Below are 21165 nucleotides of genomic sequence, written 5' to 3' on the forward strand. Positions count from 1 at the left end.
CACTCATTTTTGAAAAAAAAAAAATAGCTCCATGAATTGTTTATGAGACAAAATTTCAAGTTTTCAAGAGTAATTGAGGTAATCCAGTGCAAGAGTGCACACCTGTCATCTCAGTGACTCAGAAGATCGAGGCAGGAGGGTCACAAGTCTGAGGCCAGGATGGACAATTTAGAGAGACTTGGTCTCAAAATAAAAAATAAAAAGGGCTGAGGATGTGGCTCAGTGCCTCTAGGTTCAATTCCCAGTCCAAAAAACCAAATAATCTCATTTACCCGCTTCCTTCAAAATAAACCATAGTTTATAATTGTTAGATCTATCTATACATAAATATATATTAAAGACCAAAGATATATGTATAAAAAAATCACTGGAATCTGCTTTATTAAACTGTAGTTCCCATATTGCATGGAAAAAAAAACAAATAAAAAAATTTAGATGAGTCTAATTATTAAGAAAATACCCCAAAACCTTAATTACAAAAAAAAAAAAAAAGTAAAATATTTATCAGTTGGCCACAACTGTCCTCTGTTCATCTGCTATGATGTCAAGAGGCAGTATAGTTTGTGAGTAAGTGTGTGGCCTCTGGAGCCAGACTATGTGATGTACAAGTCCCAGCTCTAGTTGTATAAGTCCCAACTCCTGGTTGTATGACCTGGAGCAAGGACACTTAGCTGCTTCCTGTCTCAGTTTCCCTACCTAATACTATTGATTAACCTCATTAAATTTAGTGGAGTGAGTAAATATGTACAAAGCACTCTGAACTGTGTCTAAAACATTATAAATGATCAAGAAATGCATTATTTGCTGGGCATAGTGGCATCCGCCTGTAACCCCAGCTACTTAGAAGGCTGAGGAAAGAGGATTACAAGGTTTTAGAAATCAAGGTTTTAGCAAGACCCTATCTCAAAATAAAAATGCCTAGTGATGTAGCTCAGTGGTAGAGTGCTCACCTACCATGCTCAGGGCCCTGAGTTTCATCCTCAGAACTCGAGGGGTGTGGGTGTGTGGGTGGGTGGGGGACCATTATTATATTTTATAAACTTCTGGAAAACTCCAGACCAATTCTTTAAATTTTAGAGTAATTTTTAAAACAAACTTTCTAAGTTCTTTTAAAAATCTGTTGGATGTGGCTGTGGCTTTTATTCTTTTTTTTTTTTTTTCTTTGCTCTTAAATGCTTAAAAGCTGACTTGACACAGTTCCAGTTATGAAACTTTTTTTTCTAACATATATTTGAAATGATACATTAGTTCCCGTAGTTTCAAGTTGAAACAGAAATTTCATCATCAGATTTGAAGATGAAGATCTTTTCCCAATGGAAGATAAGCACACATTTTTAAAAAGACTATTTATATAAACACACATATTTATAATCTGTGACCTGGGAAGGAAATGCTAGGTACACGTATAAACATGTATGAGGCAATTCAAGATTTTACCTGTTATACTACAGAAAATATTAACTGCCTGATGTCCAAAGGATTAGATCTCATTGCTCTGTTGAGATACATGAAATTTACTTTTTGTTTCACTAACTGTACTTTGAAACTACTGTTTTAGCCAGAAACAGTCTTATAATGGTCAGGTTGTGGAGTCATTTCCAATTCCAACCCCAAAAAGTAAAAATGAAAATTTTGTTTTAGTCTGAAATCTGCTGGTGCCAGTAAAACTGTTTTGAAACTTTCAAACTTATTATTGAAACTTTCAAAATAGTTATTGCTTAATTCTTACATTTGCAAGCCAAGGAAAGCCTTTTCTCTGTGCTTTCATCATTTGGAACAAACCATGTTACTACCCTGTTCCCTTTTTTTCTTTGCTACTAGGAAGTTCAGGAATGACTTTCACACCAGTTTTAGTAATTGTGTGGGACATTCAAACATACGTTCATGTTCATCTATTTTGGACTATAGTTTCTTTTTCTTTTTAAACATTTTTCTAATATATTCCCAGTGCCATGAATTGAACTATTTATTTTAGTCATGTTGATGCTTAGAAGGTATCGCACAAATTTTGGAACTAGAAGAGGAATGAATGCATACATACATGTAGATACACATGAATGTATAAATTCAATTTCCTGCCAGACATTGATTAACATAATATTCAAAGTAACTGTGAGGGCTAGAGTTGTGGCTCAGTGGTAGAGCACTAGCCTAGCATGGGTGATGCACTAGGTTCGATTCTCAGCACCACATATAATAAATTAGATAAAGGTATTGTGCCCATCTACAACTAAAATTATTTAAAAAAAAAAAAAGTAACGTGTCTTGTACACTAACTACAAATATGGCGTTAAAAATGAGTGAGAATAATGAGACACCACGTCACACCATTAGGATTCCTACACTAACAAAAACAAACACATAGAAAATAACAAGTGCGGGTGAGGAGGTGGCGATATTGGAACCCCCTGTGTAATGCTGATGGGAATGTAAGATGGGGCATCTGATGTGAAAAATAGTAGGATAGGTCCTCAAAAAAATCGAACAGAATATCACACCATCCAGCAATTCCATTTCTGGATGGACACTCAAGAGAATTAAAAGCAGGGACTTAACGACACATATGCTCACCAATGTTTCAGCAACATCACTCACCAAAGCTATAAGGTGGATACTGTACCAATGTCCAGTGGATGACTGGATAAGCAGAATGTGGCTTATGCACAGAATGGGTTATCAGATACCCTCAGGTGAAAGTCTGACCCATGCTACAACCTGGGAGAACCGTGAAGACACACTGAGTGAAACAAGCCAAATGTGAAAGGACAACTGCTCCACTTAGATGGGGTATTTAGAGTAGTCAAATGAATAGACAGGAAGTAGAAGAGTAGTGTCCAGGCCTGGAGGAGGGGGAGGGTGGGGCACAGAATGAGCGTTCATGGACACAATTTTCCTTAGACTCAATAAAAAGCTCTGGAGATGGGTGAGGGTTCACACCAATAGTAATGTACTTAATGCCATTGAATTATGCACTTGAACATGGTTCAAATGGTGCATTTGTTATGTGTACTTCAACACACACACCCTAAAAAAATGAGAGGGTAAAAAGATGCAAAAGGTAGAAAAATAGTCAATAAGATTAAGATTTCATTAGAGGCCTTAGAGAATGGTAGGCTGAGTACATTTTCACACATTTATGAAAAAGTCTCACATCAGATCAGTTAAATAAGTTATGTAAACTTGAGGCCAAAAGCTTACATGTATTAAAAGATAAATGAAAAGGGCAACTATACAGGCAATTTAAAAATTCCAATATATTTTAAAGGCAGCCTTCTTGAGCTTCTTTCCCTCCCCCTTATCCTAAATGGTTTACATTTAACTCCCATTGGCAAATTTATGAAAGCTTTATACTAATGAATGAAGCTGGCTCAGCTCCTGACACTTATATGTGAATAACTTTTTAAGATTTCCAAAAAGACATCAGTATTCATTTTCATTGATTCAGCAAATATTTTTGGAGCAGCTACTATGTAGCAGGCACTGTGTGGAATATTGCTAGACCTCATTCCAGTGCAGTTTACCTCCCAGGAAACTGAATTATGCTCCAAATACTAAATAGTTGAAAATTAAGGCCCTTTGTGTATGTGCTCATTAACCAGATTGCTTTAAAAGGGTCAAACTTCAATATTGTTCATTTGTTTCTAATAAGTTTATAGTCTCCTCAAGTTAACAGGCCACTGTCACAATTTGCTTTTAAAAATTAGAATACCTCTTTAGAAAGGTCAGAGTGTACTCATGTGGTGGTGGGGGGGAGGTGTCTGAGGATTCATGAGAAATACTATATATGGATGATGATGAGATTCTTGCTTGGGATAAGGTGTCCACACGATAATAAGTAGACTTCAAAAGTTGAACCTTGTCAATAAGTAAAACAAAATACCTGGATAAATAGCATAGAATCTGCAGTTTCATCCTTCGGCAGGAGACAGTCAAGCACGTGTTGAATAAATGCAGTCTCTAGAGTCAGAGAGCCCTCGACCCAAATCCTGGCTCCTGCGCTTACTAGCTGGAAAAAACCACTTGGCCTCTTTAAGTTTCAATGCTCCCATCTTTAAAACGGTGACCAGAGCTAATGTTTATGGAATGCCTGCTATTTGGCAGGCAAAATGCATGCTCTTTATGTGTATTAACTCACTCCACTCCTCACAGTGTCTAGATGGCATGTTATGAGGATCTCTGCTTTACAGAGATGGGAATTGAGACACAGAGAGATTGAGCAGATGGTTGGTTAATGAGCATCAGAGGTGTCATGATACTAGCTGACAGTCTGGCCACAGTGCATTCCACAGTTGACCCAAAGGATTCTCATTGTAGTTGACATATACAGTGCCCCTGGTGCATAACCTCCCGCTGTGACCAAGGAACGCTAGCACAAGAAAATCTGAGCTTAAAAAAAAAAAAAAAAGCTAATAAAGACATTGAACTTGAGGCAACTCGACCCTGTGTGCAAGATCCTTGTGTTTATAGGAAAACAGGCAAAAGTTTACCCCAGCCAACTTTTAACCAGTCAGTGAAGAAGCCAGGCCAGTGGGTTCTGGTACAGACTGGATAGAGTCTCAGAGCCTCCCAGATTCCATTCACACCAGGTAAGCAGTGCCCTTCTCCACTGGTGATGTGGCTTAGGCATCCAGATGGAAGCCTGTTGCTCCCCTAACCTTGGCCATAGTGCTTTGAAAGGCTGTTCCAGAAAGAACCTGAAGAGACTTGCCACATTGGATGTAAAAGTCCAGTCATCCATGTGGATGCCAAATCCCTTGAAGGCAGGACCCTCATGACACCCAAGCTACCTTTGCACACACTAAAAACACATTCCTCTTTGCTGAAGCTGCTAGCCTTACACATGGCCACATATCTGAAACAAATTATGTACTGTTTGGCATATAAAAACAACATGGAAAAATATAATTTCAAATCAAACTTAACTATTCTGAACTACTAAGTAGAATTTCTTTTTCTTGGTTTTAGGCTGAGTTTGAACTTATTGGGTTAAAATAGAATTTCAGGGTAAACTCAAGAGTTAAATAGCAAAATCATCAAGGAATTGAATTCCCTTTTCAGTATGGTTTAGAGAATCTTTAACTATGAAGTGACATTTTAGAGGGCAACGGATACCACTGTACTCAGAAATATTTCTAAAGTTTACAAATCAATCTTTATCTATGATCAAAACCTGTATGTGTATGTGTGTTTGCGATGAATATGCAATTTGGAATTCTAGGGAGAGTTTTATTTGCTGACCAACTGACAAATTGCAATTTGAAGATACATTCAGTGGGGTACAGTGTTTTTTTACCACTAACTGGAATTTAATTCAGTGAAAGGCTTTAGAATGTGTTTATCCAAGAAGTAATACCATCTCTGTGGTTAGATTTCTGTTTTGATGCTTCCTGTGCATATCATAAAAATTTATCTTTACAAATAATCTCTTCTTAAGCATGACCTAACACATAAAATGTACGGATATAACAAAAGACATGCCATACTTGCTAAGAGCAAAGACTGGAGAGTTGAAGAAATGCAAGTTCAAATCATGACTCTGGTGTAATCCCTGTAGCTTGGGAGGCCAAGGCAGAGGGATTGCAAGTTCAAGGACAGCCTCTGCAACTTAGCAAGATCATAAGCAACTTAGTGAGAACCTGTCTCTAAATAAAAAATAAAACAGGGCTGGGGATGTGGCTCAGTGGTTAAGTGCCCCCATGTTCCATCCTCCGCACCAAAAATAGATAGATAGATAGATAGATAGATAGATAGATAGATAGATGATAGATAGATAGATAAAATCATGGCTGTGCCATGAGGCAAATTACCTCAGTTCCATTTCCACATGTTTAAGGTGGTTCCAGTACCAGGATTTATTTCAGAGGACTGGCTCCAGGATTAAATGACATTTGGCAATATCTGGCACGCAATGTGTTAAAAAGGTTAGCAAATACTATCACTATTAATTTTAAAGAATGTCACAGGAAGGCGAGAATTCAGGTGTTAGAGAAGTGCTTGTCACAGAAGTTGAGAATCACCTCATGGTTTACACAGATATTATTATGTGAAGGGAGATGTTGCCACAAATTGAGTTTGGGAAGGGGGTGTGTGGGGGGAGGAGTACTGCAAGGAAAAAAAGATGAACTTCTATAAAAAGTTTCCAAGACATGGCCCTGCCCTGAGCATTTATCTTTTTGCCCAGTGCCAAGTTACCGCCACCCACCTGAGTAAACACGGGAGGGAACACTCCCTCCAACGGGCAGGCCTCTGGCACCAGGACATCTCGGTCAGATCAGAGTTTGAGCGTGTGAAAGGAGCCCCACTCAAAATGGAGGCAGGGCTCTGGGGATTTACCTGCAGGCCCACACCATAAGCCAAAGGCTGAAGCACAGGCTCTTTTCTTCCCCCTCTCTTTTAACCTTATGCTAATTGAAAGGCATGGCCCTTCTGACACATAAAAATCTTTCTTTCTATAACTCTCCTTTATTTAGGCAAAAATCTTGAAAGGATCAAGAGCCAGAGACTCCTGACCTCCTGGGCTGTACCTTGTGTGCTCCTGGCTGTGCTGGGAGGAGCTCATGCACCCTGCTCTTCACTGTGTTGCTGCTTGTGTGGGTTTTGTTAGAGCAAAGCACATCATTCAATGAAGGATTGTGTTTGATAAACAGACACAAAGCCAAGAGGCTCAATGTTCCCAGGCATTTCTATCAACACATCCCTGAAAATGAGGCATTTTGCTGTGAGTTCCCAGGGATACTAGCTCTTTATCACAAGAGGGGTGAAGCCAAGGAGGCAAATGAAGTGGGGGAATTTTCTGCGTGTTTGGCACCACACAAATAACTACTAGGAGTCTGTTATCTTCTTCCCTTTAAATGAGCATTGCACTCTTAAACTTTTTCTCAAAAGGTTGATGTGGGCTGGGGATATAGCTCGGTTGGTAGGGTGCTTGTCTCACATACACAAGGCCCTGGGTTCAATCCCCAGCACCACAAAAAAAAAAGGAAAGAAAAAAAAAGATTGATGGCATAATGCTGAATAAAAAAATGAAACCCGTCAATTCAGCACACCCAGACCTAATGTGCTCCAAAGCTGGGAACAAACAGAAGAGTAGGAGGACTTCAAGTGTCAGTTCTTATCTGGGCTCCTTTGACCTAAGCCTTTGAGGGATCTGGCAAGAAATGGAAAGGTTCATGGACAGACAGGTGCTAACAGAAGTCCCAGAAGCAGCAATGGTTATATCCTATAACACTAGCTGGAACTGTCATGTTTTGTACTTTCTAGAATCATTGATCGAGTCTAAATCAAGTCTACCTTGGAGCTATAAACTGAGATCATATGCATAAATAGTAGGAGAAGTCGTTATTTTATGCTGCCTGCCCCCCCCCCCAACCCAGTGTTGGAGTGGTATCTGGATCGAGCTCTTCCAGTGAAGGCTGAGGAGCCACAGACATGCACAACACCGGTCAAGGGTCCAAGGTAAGCGTCGGTGGTATCACACTACTCATTTAATGTGTTTGAACACTCTCAACTTAATTTTTCAACTGAAACATCTACATCATAAAGCTCCGTTGGACTGATTCTGTGGTCTAATTTGACTTGTCATCCAGGCAGGCTGACAGGCCACAAGCACCACTTGTGAAATCAGGCTAAGGAGCTGCCAGAGTGTCTCATTTAAATCCAGACCCCTCTGTTTCACTGCCACATGAGAACTGCTGACAATCTGGTTTTTAAGACTGGAGCCATTCTCCAACGTCACTACTGATTTCTTCAATAATGTAATAAGCTTCACTAAGAGTCACACTTTTAAATATGGTCTTGGGACTGTTAATTCACTTTTACTAAAGTCCAGCTCTATGCCCCTAAATAAAAGGCAATCAATCATCTGCGGGAATAGATGACAGCCCAACATGTGCACATGCACGCACACAATCCCTCAACTCTGATTGAGCACTTGCTGTATCTGGGCTGTGGAGGGTGTTCATAGGTGAAGTAGCTGACCCCTGCCCAGTCCTCGGAGTTCATGGTCTAGCAAGGGTGGGATAAAAGAGTGGAATAGCAAGGAGCAGCCACGTGCAGTGGTGCATGCCTGCAATCTCAGCTGCTCCAGGGTAAAGCACTCCTGGAGTCTGGACTTCTATCCCCAGTACCCACCCCCACCACGGAAAAAAAGGAAGAAAGAATTAAAAAAAAGGAAGGAAAGGAAAAAGACCAGAGAGATCACCAGAAGCAAAGTTGAGATTTTGCAAAACTGCTGGGATCCTTGAGAATGGCTGAAATATGGAAAGTAGATAAGCACACAAGGTGAGGCTTAACAAAAACAGAGCCAGGCTAGGCAGCCATGTAGGGTCCAAATCTTCTGTGGCAGACAATGGGGAACCAAAGGTCATGAAGTTTCAGCTTGGATGAAAGTACAGGCTGAGCCCTCAAGTGAGCAAAATGGCTCCTGTGTAGTGACTCTGCTATTCAGAGGAATAGAAAGAATTTCTTCAAGTTCAGCCCTATTCTGTTAAGCACTCAGGAGGTCTGAGTAGCATTTACAGGAGACAAGAGACTCACGACCCAAGATAAGGCACAAGATAAACCTTAAGTTCTCAACTTGACCACCTTCGTGCAGGGAAGCCAGGCCAAATCTACTGTTCATTGTAAACATGACCCTTTCAGAATACATACTGTTACTACCATCATTTTCCTAAGTCCTTCTTCTATAATTAAAATGTAGCTGGGTGCAGTGGCACACGTCTGTAATCCCAGCTGCTAGGGAGGCTGAGACAAGAGGATCTCAAGGTCAAAACCAGCCTCATCAACAGTGAGGTGCTAAGCAACTCAGTGAAACCCTGTCTGTAAATAAAATACAAAATAGGGCTGGGGATGTGGCTCAATGGTCAAGTGCTTCTGGGTTCAATCCCTGGTAGCCCAATAATAATAATAATACAAATAAAATAAATAAATAAAATGTCAATTCTAAGAGCAGAGTACATGTCTATTCTGTCACTATAGGATCCTCAAAATTTGGAAGTTAGACAACAATATATATTTATCAATCAATGGATTGTGATTTCCTTCTTCTTAAGTTAGTCAGTGTCCATAGATATTTAGAGAGTACCTGTTTTGTAGAAAGCACTACACTGGGGAAAGTGCCGCAGGGTGGGAAGGGAGCTCTCAAAACCACATAACTATTCAGCACTAGGAGGTCTCATTCATCCACTCAACAAACATTTGCTGGAGTGTCAAAGCTAAGACAGTGGCTTAGTGAAGTATCTAAGCAACAATGGACTATGAATCAAACAAAACCCAAGGAATGAACCAGCCATAAACTGTAGATAAGAATAGAAAATCTACACACTTCTGGTTCCATTATATTTAGAGACAGAAATGGTGTTAAGAGCACACTTATAACTAGTTATGTTGTCGTCTCTTACATTATTGCAAATGCAATACATACACAAGGATGTTACAGGATTAACTGAAATCATGGTAATCAAAATCCACTTATTGAGTACTTCTATCAGTAAGACTTTTGCCAACTGCCATCATTTAACACAGTCAAATAATTTCAAAAGAGGGCTCAGTGCTACTGCATGTCTTGTATTTCTGTAAAAGTGACTGCAGAGTGTATTTCACTTACACACAGAGATACAGAGTCAACTAAAAGAAACTGATGGCTTAAAGGCAATCCTCCCTGAAAGAAGATTGACCAGAAATCACCTCTGGAAGTGTTTCCTTAATGTGTGATTTAAAACTCTCAAGTGGGTGAGAGCGCCTGTGTTTTGAACCCTTATTATGAGAACAAGACATCTTATGGAAGTTTTCACTTTTTATGACATTTCTAGGGGAAGTTTAAAAGGCAGGCTCTAGAGAAAGGATTAGTAAACTATAGCCAGGGGCTGAATTTGCCTCCACAGCTATTTTTTCATACAGTTTTACTGGAGCGTAGCCACACCATCTGTTTATATACTGTCTGTGGCTGCTTCCATGTGACAGTGGCATAGTGGAGTAGTTTCAGCAGAATCTGTATGGCTCACAAAGTCTAAAATATTTACTGTCTGGCCTTTTACTGCAAACAATTGCCCAATGCCAGAGTTCAATTCTTTGAGTAGGAGGCCTGGCTTTTCAACAGCTATATATGATACTGGTAAGTTAAGTCTCGGTTCCTTATTATCCTCATCTGCAAAATGACTATAGTGACAATGATAATTAGGATCTCAAAATAGTCAGTATTTTATTTATTACTCACAGTAACTATCTGCCAAGTGCTTAGGCCAAAACCAAGGACATATCAAGAGTTGATAAATGTTAGTTATTATTGTCCCTTTTAAAGATCAGGGGATTGATGCTAGGCGCAGCGGCATAGGTCTGTAATCCCAGAGGCTCAGGAGGCTGAGGCAGGAGAATCACGATTTCAAAGCCAGGCTCAGCAGCTTAAAGAGCCCTAAGCAACTTAGTGAGGCCCTGTCTCAAAATAAAAAATAAAAGGAGAGGAGGCTAAAAAGAAGAAGAAAAAGAAGAAGGAGGAAGAGGAGGAGGAAGAAAGATCAAGAGATTGAGGTTCAATGAGTTAAATAACTTGACCAAGGTCAAGGTCACAGAACTGAGGCACAGGTGGATCTGATGACAAAACCCAAACTCTTTCTACCATGACATTCTTTACTTCTTTCTTACATAGCAGGTTTAGTTATAGTCAGTGTTAACAGAATAAAACCATTATAAGTGAGAAATGTTCATTACCTGACACAGTCAAAGGAAATTAACATACAGATTTAATTTCAAGTTGTTGGGAAGTTATTCCTTACCATCACACCCCACTTCACCTCCCCACCCCCCTCACTGACCTTCAAAGTGTCCAAGGAGTTCTGTAGAATGTTCCATAGCTATTTCTGGCCCTTTGTAAAACAGTTAACATTTCAAACTATATTTCTAGAATTAATAACCTATGGAATTAAATTCTTAAGTGGAAATATTTAAGGACTAGAAGTCCGTGATCCAAAAGTGTAAGTGGGAACGTGGGACCATGAAGAAGCAGTGTGGACGGCCAGGCTGCCGGGCTTCATATCCGAGCTCTGCCCCTGGAGGAACAAGGCCCTCACCCAAGTCACTGAACCCTCCTGAGCCTCAGTCTCACCATCTATAAAATGGCAGTGATAACAATATCAAGAACAATGTAAAGGAGTAAAGGAGATGATGCAGAGAAAATTGAGGGGAAAAAAATACCTGGAACAGTAAATTCCCAGAGTCTTTTATTACTATTATTTCAGTTGATCAAAAAGAGTAAATACTTTCAGGCATTTTCTTTTTGTCAAGAATTATGTAGCCATAGTTTAGAAGTACCAGTTACTTGCTTGACCATATAGTTTTGTGGGGGGTGTGTGTGTGTTTGTATGTAGTGCTGGGATGGAACTGGGAGCCTTGTACTTGCTAGGCACATGCTAGACCACTGAGCTACACCCCTAACCTAACAATATGGCTGGAGTTGTGGTTCAGTGGTAGAATGCTTGCCTGGCATATGTGAAGTCCTGGGTTTGATCCTCAGCACCACATATAAACAAACAAACAACCAAACAAATAAATAAATTTTAAAGAAGCCGAGAGTTGGGGCCAGGGGTTGTGGCTCAGTGGTAAAGTGCTTGCCTAGCATGTGTGAGGCACTGGGTTTGATCCTCAGCACCACATAAAAATAAAAGCAAATAAAATAAAGGTATTGTGTCCATCTACAACTAAAAAAATTTAAAAAAGAAAAATCTGAGACTATTTATTCCCAAATGTACATAGACAAAGTAGAAAAGAACTTATGTAAATATTACCTTCTAAATTTATATGACAAAGTGCTGTAAGATGCTGGACATGTGATTGTAGGCTATATATATTTTTTAAAAAAACTAATGATTATGCAAAAAGCAAATTCCATGTTCTCTTTTATATTTTTCCAATCCTGTAAGTATTGTGTTCTTTTCATCACTACTTGGTGTGAGTGCACTACAGCTATCTACTCAGTGAAAGTAGTAGTAGATTCTGATTATTGCCTATTTGAACTATGTCAAATTTTCTAAGGCAAGTTTAACAAAGAAATCTGGGTATAGAATTTCTGGAATAATTTTATGTATCAATATTTGAATATATGAATTGTTGGCTTTATGATAAAATAAACTTTAATTCATAATAAAGTTCTATAGAAAAGAAATTCCACGTCATTTAGAATAATTCAAGTGACTGAAAAATTAATCTCTATCTACTCTATCCATCCAACTATATCTTCCCTGTATATACCTTCCCCCATATCTACCTTTATACCTATAATACTGTGCAAAAGTATCAGTCCAGTTTTCTTTCTTTCTTTCTTTGGTACTAAGGATTGAACCCAGAGGTGCTAAGTTGTTAGGGCACCGTAAAGTTGCTGAGGCTGTCCTTGAACTCATGATCCTCCTGTCTCAGCCTCCCGAGCCACTGGGATTACAAGCATGTGCCATAGCATTCAGCTTTTTTTTAAAAAAATATTTTTTTAGTTGCAGATGGATATAGTACCTTTATTTATTTTTCCTTATGTGGTGCTGAGGTTCAAACCCAGTGCCTCACCCATGCTAGGCAAGCACTCTACCACTGAGCCACAACCTCAGCCCCTGTTGGTTTGTTTTTTGAGATGAGGTCTCACTATGTTGCTCAGGCAGGTCTCAAATTCCTGAGCTCAAGTGATCCTCTTGAGTGCTTTCATTTTCTTGATGGAGAATTTGAGAACAAGGGTGATTATGAGCAAACCACAACTAGATGATAGTAATTTGGGATTATAATTTAATAAAGAAGCCCTATCTTTGGGATGATAGTCTCTAGTTTAACTTCTACTTGGCAAAAGAATCATATTTAAGATAAAATCAAACCCAGAGAGTTAAAAAAAAAAATAGTGGAGTTTCAGATATACGGCTTAAAAAAAAAAAACAACCCTAAAATTGATGCATAGATGGTATTTTTCATTTGTGAGGTTTCTGAAATTTATACCAAAACAAATTTAGAAAGAGAACTTCCCCAAATGTAAGCTGATGTAGTCATTAATTATGATGGTGTGTGAATGCTATTCTTTTCCTTCCAGCTGCAAACTATATTAGCAATTTGGAAGTAGTAGTTATACAGGAATAACGAGGCCTATGGTTACTCTGTCCTATTATCCACGGTTCCACGTTCCCTAGGATGTGTTCCAGTATTACCTTTTAATGGTATGTCAGCTAATAGTACGCAAGAATATTACAAGTCTCTTTGTAAGAAAAATGACAAATTGCCTGACTTGTAATAAAGGCTCTGACAGAGTGACATAGTCAAACATTAGCTTCAGTCTTAGGTGTGACCTTATGATTTTATTTAGTTAACATTAGTCATTTCAGTTGTAACTATGAAACAATATCTGCTACTGCAGGAATTTTTTTTTTTTTTTTTTAAGCCACCACATCCTGTCTAATGTAAAGGTCCTTATATTTCACTGGTCAGTGTCTCAAGGCAATAGCTACAGTCAAGTAGCATTTCCTCAGGAATATTTCCAACATCGAACAAGCCATGGGGTACTTTTTTCTATAAATGTTTGAGTTGAATGCAGGGTATATTTGAAGTTAAAAATACTTTCAATTATAGGGACTGGGGTTATAGATCAGTGATAGAGTGCTTGCCTCACATATGTGAGGCACTGGGTTTGATCCTTAGCATCACATAAAAATAAATAAAATAAATAAAGTAAAGATATTGCATCCATCTTTTTAAAAAAATTATTAAAAAATATTTTCAACTACAATCATATTTTATGACAATATAACTGTAATTGGGACTTCATGAGAAAAATTTAAAAGAAAGTGAACTTTCTAGTGGGAGACAACTTAAAGGCAATATGAAAAGATGTGGGAAAGTATGGCATTGAGGTAGAGTCCCCTTCTCCCTGGAAGGTCTCACTCCTGAGCAGTTCTGTACCCATGATGGGTCATATTAGAAGTACATCTCAAGTTAATCTGATGTGGACCCTATGATATAGAAATTCACACACACACACACACACACACACACACACACCCCTGAAATCCAAGATTCTCAGTACAATAATGTCAGTCACATATCTCTCTTTCCACACCCACTGAAGTGTGCCACACAGGGGAACAATGCCCTGTGCTGCTAACAGTAAAGGCTGGAGAAACTGCCTAAGGAGGTCTGGACTTCATGGGGGAGACCACCTCCCCATACACTCTTCCTTTCCTATTCTTTTTCTTGTTAATGTTTTTTCCTCTCTCATCTTAAATTCTCATTTAATATCCCTGTTTTTCAAATGTAATTACCTTGGTTAATGAGTACCCCAGAGTAATGTGTGGGAATACAGTGATGCTCGTGTCTGATTAGCTGTTTGCTTTAGTCCTTATTTAAATAAATTCCAAAGAACCCCCCAAACACTTTCTAATGAGTATTCACCACTTAAACAAAGGTAGTCATACATGGTTTTAAAACTAGGAAAGGAAGAGAGTTCGTCAATGAAAAACCACTGAAGGGCTAAATTTATATGTAAATAAATTTGGAGGTGGAAATTGTAGATATTTGGAAAATACAAAGAGCTCTATTTATTTCTGAGGAAAGATATGAAAAGGAGAAGAAAAAAGAAAGAGAAGAAGGGAAGGAAAACCAGTTTGCCAAGTCTCTATAATTTAACTAGGCAGTTCAAGGTAGTTGGATTTCCAACTTTATAGTTCTAGAAAGCAGAATTATGGTAATTAAAGAAATTCATGAAATATGCACCTAAGAATGGAAACAAACAGAAAAGACATATCGAGGGTTTTACTGAGTATTTAGAATGAGTATTTAGAATGCAATGTTCAAATGTCAGGAAGATACATTAAACTCCTGGAACTATTTTATTGGAGTTTATTTGCCATTCACATCTCATGTACTCTATACTTCCAGTGTATGCACTTGGAGTTAATATTTCAATTGAAAAACTAAGATGCCAATAAAAATGCCCCTGATTTGAGTTAATCATTTATTCCCAATCTCTTAGGGAAATACTGGATATTCTTTGAATTAATAATGTGAGAAATGAATTTAATGCTTCAAGGGAAACACAGTATACCAATCCTGCAAATTATTTTTAGAAAGCATGGGCTATCTTATCCCATCCTACATCAGAAAATTTAATTGGCTGTTATTTCCTCTTTTTCCCAATCACCTTTTATGGCAAAGAGAAAATGGGAACGTACAGGGGCTTATAAACCAGTCCCCATGAACACCAAGAGAGGGGTTTGGCCAGTCAGAGTGTGTTCCTCAGAGGTCCTGAAGACAGTGGCTTAATAAATTTGACATTAGTTTACTTGGAATTTGGACACCTAGATGCCAATGCTAAATGTTCTAATGTCGAAACTCTAATTGTGAAGAATCCTGCAACTGTCGGTCAGTTATCTCCAAGTCCATCAGAGCGCAGCCAGCTCCACGCAGACCTTTGGTACGAGGTGGGGCAGCTCTCACAACCTGGGCTTGCTTCTTCCTTCTCAAGATTCTGCAACAGGAGGCTGGGCAGACCTTTGCATTTTATATTGGAAACACACCTCGCTTCTGTCCACAGTAAAAGAGAACTGGGACACTGTTTTGAAAACACAGTTTGCCCACATAAAATTGTGGCTAAGCGAGTTTGGTTTCTCTGAAATAGCATGAAGAGTAATTTATTTTTGTTCAAAAGGTGTTTTTATCTATTGTAGCTCTCGACTCACAAACACATTTAGTGTGTCCTCTTTTCTTCCCTCCACTGACAAATATATGAACGTACCCCTCTCTCTGTCTCTCTGTCTCTTTGTCTCTCTGTCTCTCTCTCTCTCTCTCTCTCACACACACACACTCTTTTTGTCTAAACCTAAAACACTGTCTACTTTTGGTATTCTTTTGATGGAGATTTCATCAGGCATGTTTACATCAGAATGCTCACTGATCCCAACCTGGCCTCACTGCTGTATCCTAGCTACGTGAGCCATCAGCTCCCAAACGTTTCAGCTTTCTCTTTCCTCTCTGCTGGGAAACACCCCAGCCTACACCAAAAGAAAAATAACTCAGATGAATGTGGAGTATGAATATTTACATCATTTGCTTTCTTGGCTGACACATGCTTTCAACAAAACTCTATGGGATTGAAAAAGACATATTTAAAAAGAATCCTGGTGGCCAAGCCTGGTGCTCACCTGTAATCCCTGTGATTTGGGAGCCGGAGTAGAAGAATGCAAGTTTGAGGCCAGTCTTGGCAACTTAGCGAGAGTCTATCTCAGAATAAAAAGGTCTGGGGATGTAGCTTAGTGGTAAAATGACCCTGGGTTCAACCCCAATACCAGAGGGCAGGGGGAACTGGCTCTAATTGTATACCAGATACAAAAATTAACACAAAATCGATCAAAGACCTAAATGTAGGTGCTAAAACTAGAAAGTTCTTCTAAAAAATTAGAGGGGAAAGTTTCATGACATTAGACTTATCTGTGACTTCTTGGATGACATGAAAACATAGGCCATGTAAGAAAAAACAGATTGGATTTCATCAAAATTAAGCTTTTCTGCATCAAAGGACTCATAAAGAGAGAAAAAAAGTATCCCATGGTGTGGGAGAAAATATTTGCAAATTCTGTCTGATGAATAATTACTATCCAGAATATATGAAGAACTCCTACAAGTCAAAACAAAAACAGCAACAACCTAACTGAAAAATAGGCAAAGGGCTTGAATAGACATTTCTCCAAAGGAGAACTTTACATGAATAATAAGTGCCTGAAAAGTTGTTCAATGTTATTAATCATTAGGGAAATGTCAATCAAAGCCACAGTGATCGAATATTTCAAACTCATTACAAGGATAACTATCTCAAAACTAAAAAAACCATTGTGACAGGTATGTGGAGAAACTGGACCCCTTGTACTTTCAGTTGGGAATATAAAATGGTGCAGCCACAGTGGAAAATACTATGGTGGTGCCTTAAAAACAAATGATTTCCAACAATGGAAATATCACATGATCCAGCAACTCCATTACTGGGAATGTACCCAAAATAATTTAAAGCAGGACTCAAGTAGATATTTGTACACTAATGTTCATGAAAATGTTATTCACAAAAGTAAAAAAATGGAAACAACCCAAATGTTCACTGATGAATGAATGGATTAACAAAATGTGGTACATACATAAAGAGGAACCTCATATATTCTTAGAAAGAAATAAAGATTCTATAAATCTTGGAGACATTGTGCCAAGTGAAATAGGCTAGTTACACACAAAAGTGGTAAAGTGCCCCTGGGTTCAATTCCCAGTTAAAAAAAAAAAAAATCTAGTCATGATTCTGTCTATGAAGCCAGAGACCAAGCTTTCCCTTGCTTTGGGGGTCCTCATCATTTGGTACTTTATCTACTACTTTTGAATTACAGAATATTGGAGCTGAAAGAAGACTTCTAGGTCATCTTGAAGGATTTCCCCATTGTTTTACTTTTATATTTAAAAAAAAAATGATTAGCTTAAAACAAAATTTCCTAATATTTAGTGTAAGAAAATGTTTCTCTCCTAAACTGATGGTGTTCAGTGCACATCATGCAGTTCACAATTCAGTGCAGCCATCGATAAAATCTTTATTGGTATCTTCACCACCTCATACACGTGTGTGTGTGTGTGTGTGTGTGTGTGTGTGTGTGTGTGTAGCTTTTTTTCTTTAACTGAAAAATATCCACAGAGGACCCAAGATTCAAGTTGGGCCTCTCACTTCAAAGAAGAGAACAGGGCTAGAGAAGTCAACGACCTATCCAAGGGCATGTATTTTTGATTTAGTTTGTCTGGATCTACCAACTGGATATGAAGCTTCTCAAAGACAATAAAAAGACTTTCTTTTGTTGTCTTGACACACAACCCACAGAAATAAAGGGAGTGGTGGTAATAATACCACGAGAACGAACATAAGCTTCACCCCTGTTTTTTCCAATGGACAGTCCGAGAGACTGCAGTTGACATGTGGGGTAGATGGGGTGCTCCTGTCTTCTATTTAGTCCACCTGAGTTTGGCCAGGGGTAGGGCATATAAAGGAGAGGGAGTAGGCTTTTATTTTCAAGGTTTCCATAGAAATATTTATGGTTTTAAATCTTAAATTGGTAATACTTGTTTTTTTACATATGTTCATAAAATTTAACATTGTCACATATGATGGGTGGGGACAGGTGGAACAGTGAGTATAATTTGATGTTTCTGGAAGACAGTTTGACCACATAAAAAATTTTACAGTGATAGTTCGTTCTTGTTAGCCCAGTGATTCCATCTGCAGAAACTTATAATCAGAGACACGAGCTAAGATTTAGACCCAAGTATGTTCACTATGATGGTGCAATGAACACATAGTATGTATTTATGCGTAATAAATATAAATATTCAATATGGATGATTTATAAAATACAGCACTGCCATAAACTTAGGATATCTAATGTTTTCTATCACGTTAACTTGCTAAATAATACTTAAAGACACATAGGAAAATTAAACAAACCAACAAACAAAATAGGAATAAATATGCTGTAATGTTGATTGTAGTTATCTTTAAATGATAACTTAATTGATGGGTAGGTTTTATTTTTTCTATAATTTCCATATTCTTTATTTTTTTCTACTTATAAAAGAAAGCAAAAAACATTTCAAAGGGGGGAAAAAAGAGTTAGCTCTGAGTCCCTGAATTCAAAGAACCAAATCTAAAACCCAGACTAGAAGATACGAGAAAAAGGGACCTGCATTGTTTGGGGGGGGAGGGGTGCTGAGCAAGGCAGTGTTGCAACAGCCCCTCCCTGCCGCACAGGGACCTGTGGCCTCCACTTCCTGGAGCTGGGTGAGGGCTGAGGCCGCGGCTGGGGAGGTGACATTGGCAGAGCTACTCTCTTGTTCTCCCCTTCCTGTCTGAGCACATCTTTTTCTTTGGGATTGGAGTTAAGAGCCATATTTATAAGCCTCACAAGTTATTCCTTGTCTCTTTGCTCCTAAGATGTTCACACAGATAGCAGCAGTTGTTTCCTCAGAGGCCACAGAAGTAAAGTGTACCAAAAACTAAGGACTTACATTGTAGGTTCAAAGTGTGTGAGCATGATGTGCAATGCACCACTAATGCTGTCACATAAACACATGCCCGGGATACGCTGCCTAAGCAGCAGATAGCTGGTGGAATGGGAGGAGGCTTTATGTTTGTACTTAAGTGGAAAGGATGCTGGGATGTGTACTCACCAAGAGCCACCAATTCGATAGGTCTGTTCCTTTAGAAGATGCTGGACAGGTAAATTCAGGCAGCTTGCTTGAGAGTTGTCCGTTCAATTTTTGGAGTGCCCTTTGAGGCCGATCCTAAAGGGTTAAGAAAGAAAAATAAATGCTAGAAATGCTTTGTATGTCACCAAATTTCATAGGTGAAATTGGGGGACCATGTTCTTTAGAAATGAACTAGTGTTACTCCAATTAGCATGTTCTCTACAAACCAAGAACTACAACCCTCTTCAAGGATGGCCTTGAAGAAATGGGAAGTAGTGATCAGAAAGTGACCAGTTTCTTCCATTTGATGTGTATTTCTCTTTAGACACCCACGACTTCAAGATAGACATAGTGTTGAGGAAGGAATACAGATGTAGACTCTATTTTATGCTCAAAGACTCACAAAAAGAAGAGCTCAAATCCTTTATAGAGATAAAAATATCTAGTTCCTGGGCCTCCCCACTCCACTTGGGGGCTTATGTTCTACATCACTAATAGATCATCATACTCATCCTTCAGAATCCAGAGAGGGTCCCCCAAACCACTGAGACAAGGACTTCAGGTATTGACCTCCAATTACTCAGAGCTGTTATGAAAGTGACTTACTATTCTGGTCTAAAATGCACAGTTAAGACTCTTCTGAGGATGCTTTTTGCAGAGAGAGGGCTATGAAAAATACTACTTGAGGTTCTAGGATAATCTTAAAAGTCAATTTGCAGAAAACGGTCAAATCAAGGGGACCTAAAGGTTAAAAGTATTTTAGATAAAGCATTACAATATACCTTCAGCTCAAAATTCTACTTTAATTTCATATCTGGAAATACCATCTACCTGACCCTCCCACCACGAAAGCCCTCCTTAAGCCACCAGAAACTCCAAATGACAGTGTGTGTCTAAATGCCCAGGGCTCAACATGGCCCTGTGAGAGCAGCGCCAGCCAGGGAGCTAGAAGACTAGTTTTAATTCTAGGTCAGCCGTGCCCTTGCTCCGTGACCTCGGCAAATGTCATTTGCCAAGCCATAGTTCCCTCCCTCCTCGCAAGAATAAAGGAATTGGATTAATCATAGTTTTTAGACAGCTTTTGTTTTTGTGTGATTTTATTTTGCTTTGATTTTTAGTTGTAGCACCTATTTTTCCACTGAAAATTTACCTAGATGTATAAACCAACCAAACAGAAGCCTGGCTGAAGTGGAGGTGGGTGATGATGGGACGCCTCCATCACCCACTGTGGTCCATGGGGTCACCCATCATAAGGCCACCACAGGGCATCACAGGGCCTTTAGGCCTCAACAGAGCACAGTTCAGAACCCCCGGGGTTAAATGCCCTCTAGAGTCAGTTACAAGTCAAAATTATTCAGCCATAATGATCTTTACTGGAATGATCATTTCTTAGTAGGATCCATAACCTCATGGAAACATAAACAATAATCTTAACCAGGACCTAGTCTTAATCCTTATCATTGATGATCTCCTCAAAGGGGTGGGGAGAGTCACAACCTCAAATTACAGAGCAGTAACTGTTAATTTACTTTTCAAGTGCTGGGTAAGCCCAGCACTGAGATAGACGAGTCCTAAAATGCTGCAGCTCACATAGTACTTAATAGCCAGCATCACAGTGTGACCAAAACTATGAAAATGAAAACGCAAATTACAAGGTGCATCTTAAAATTAGCTGTGTAATGTCAAGACAGAGGGACAAAATCAGGCTCCTACATCACTCATTTACTAGGTAAGTGAATCTCAACAAGTTTATTCAAGCTTTTTTGACCCTCCATAAAATGGAGATAATTCAGCACCATTCCTGGCACATACTATGTGTGCAGAGTTCTGGATTTTTCTCTCTTGATATAGTGGTAAAAGTTTCCCTTTAAAAATGTAATGGCATGGTAATGGACATAGATTCCATGAATCGAAAGCAAATTATTACTATGTAATGAAACACAGGAT

At 38.9% G+C, this 21165-nt stretch overlaps 1 protein-coding gene across 9 annotated transcripts in view; it reads right to left on the reverse strand.

Moving 5' to 3' along the window:
* Nucleotides 1-21165, reverse strand: part of Rbm47 (RNA binding motif protein 47) — a 161136-nt gene that overhangs the window by 15352 nt on the left and 124619 nt on the right. For all 9 annotated transcript variants that reach the window (XM_034635967.2, XM_071614243.1, XM_071614241.1 and 6 more), the window contains one exon: nt 19201-19314. The gene's annotated coding sequence lies outside the window, so the exon portion shown is untranslated. The remainder of the gene's footprint in view (nt 1-19200; nt 19315-21165) is intronic.

Source organism: Marmota flaviventris, chromosome 7, assembly GCF_047511675.1.
Source record: "Marmota flaviventris isolate mMarFla1 chromosome 7, mMarFla1.hap1, whole genome shotgun sequence".
Taxonomy (NCBI): domain Eukaryota; kingdom Metazoa; phylum Chordata; class Mammalia; order Rodentia; family Sciuridae; genus Marmota; species Marmota flaviventris.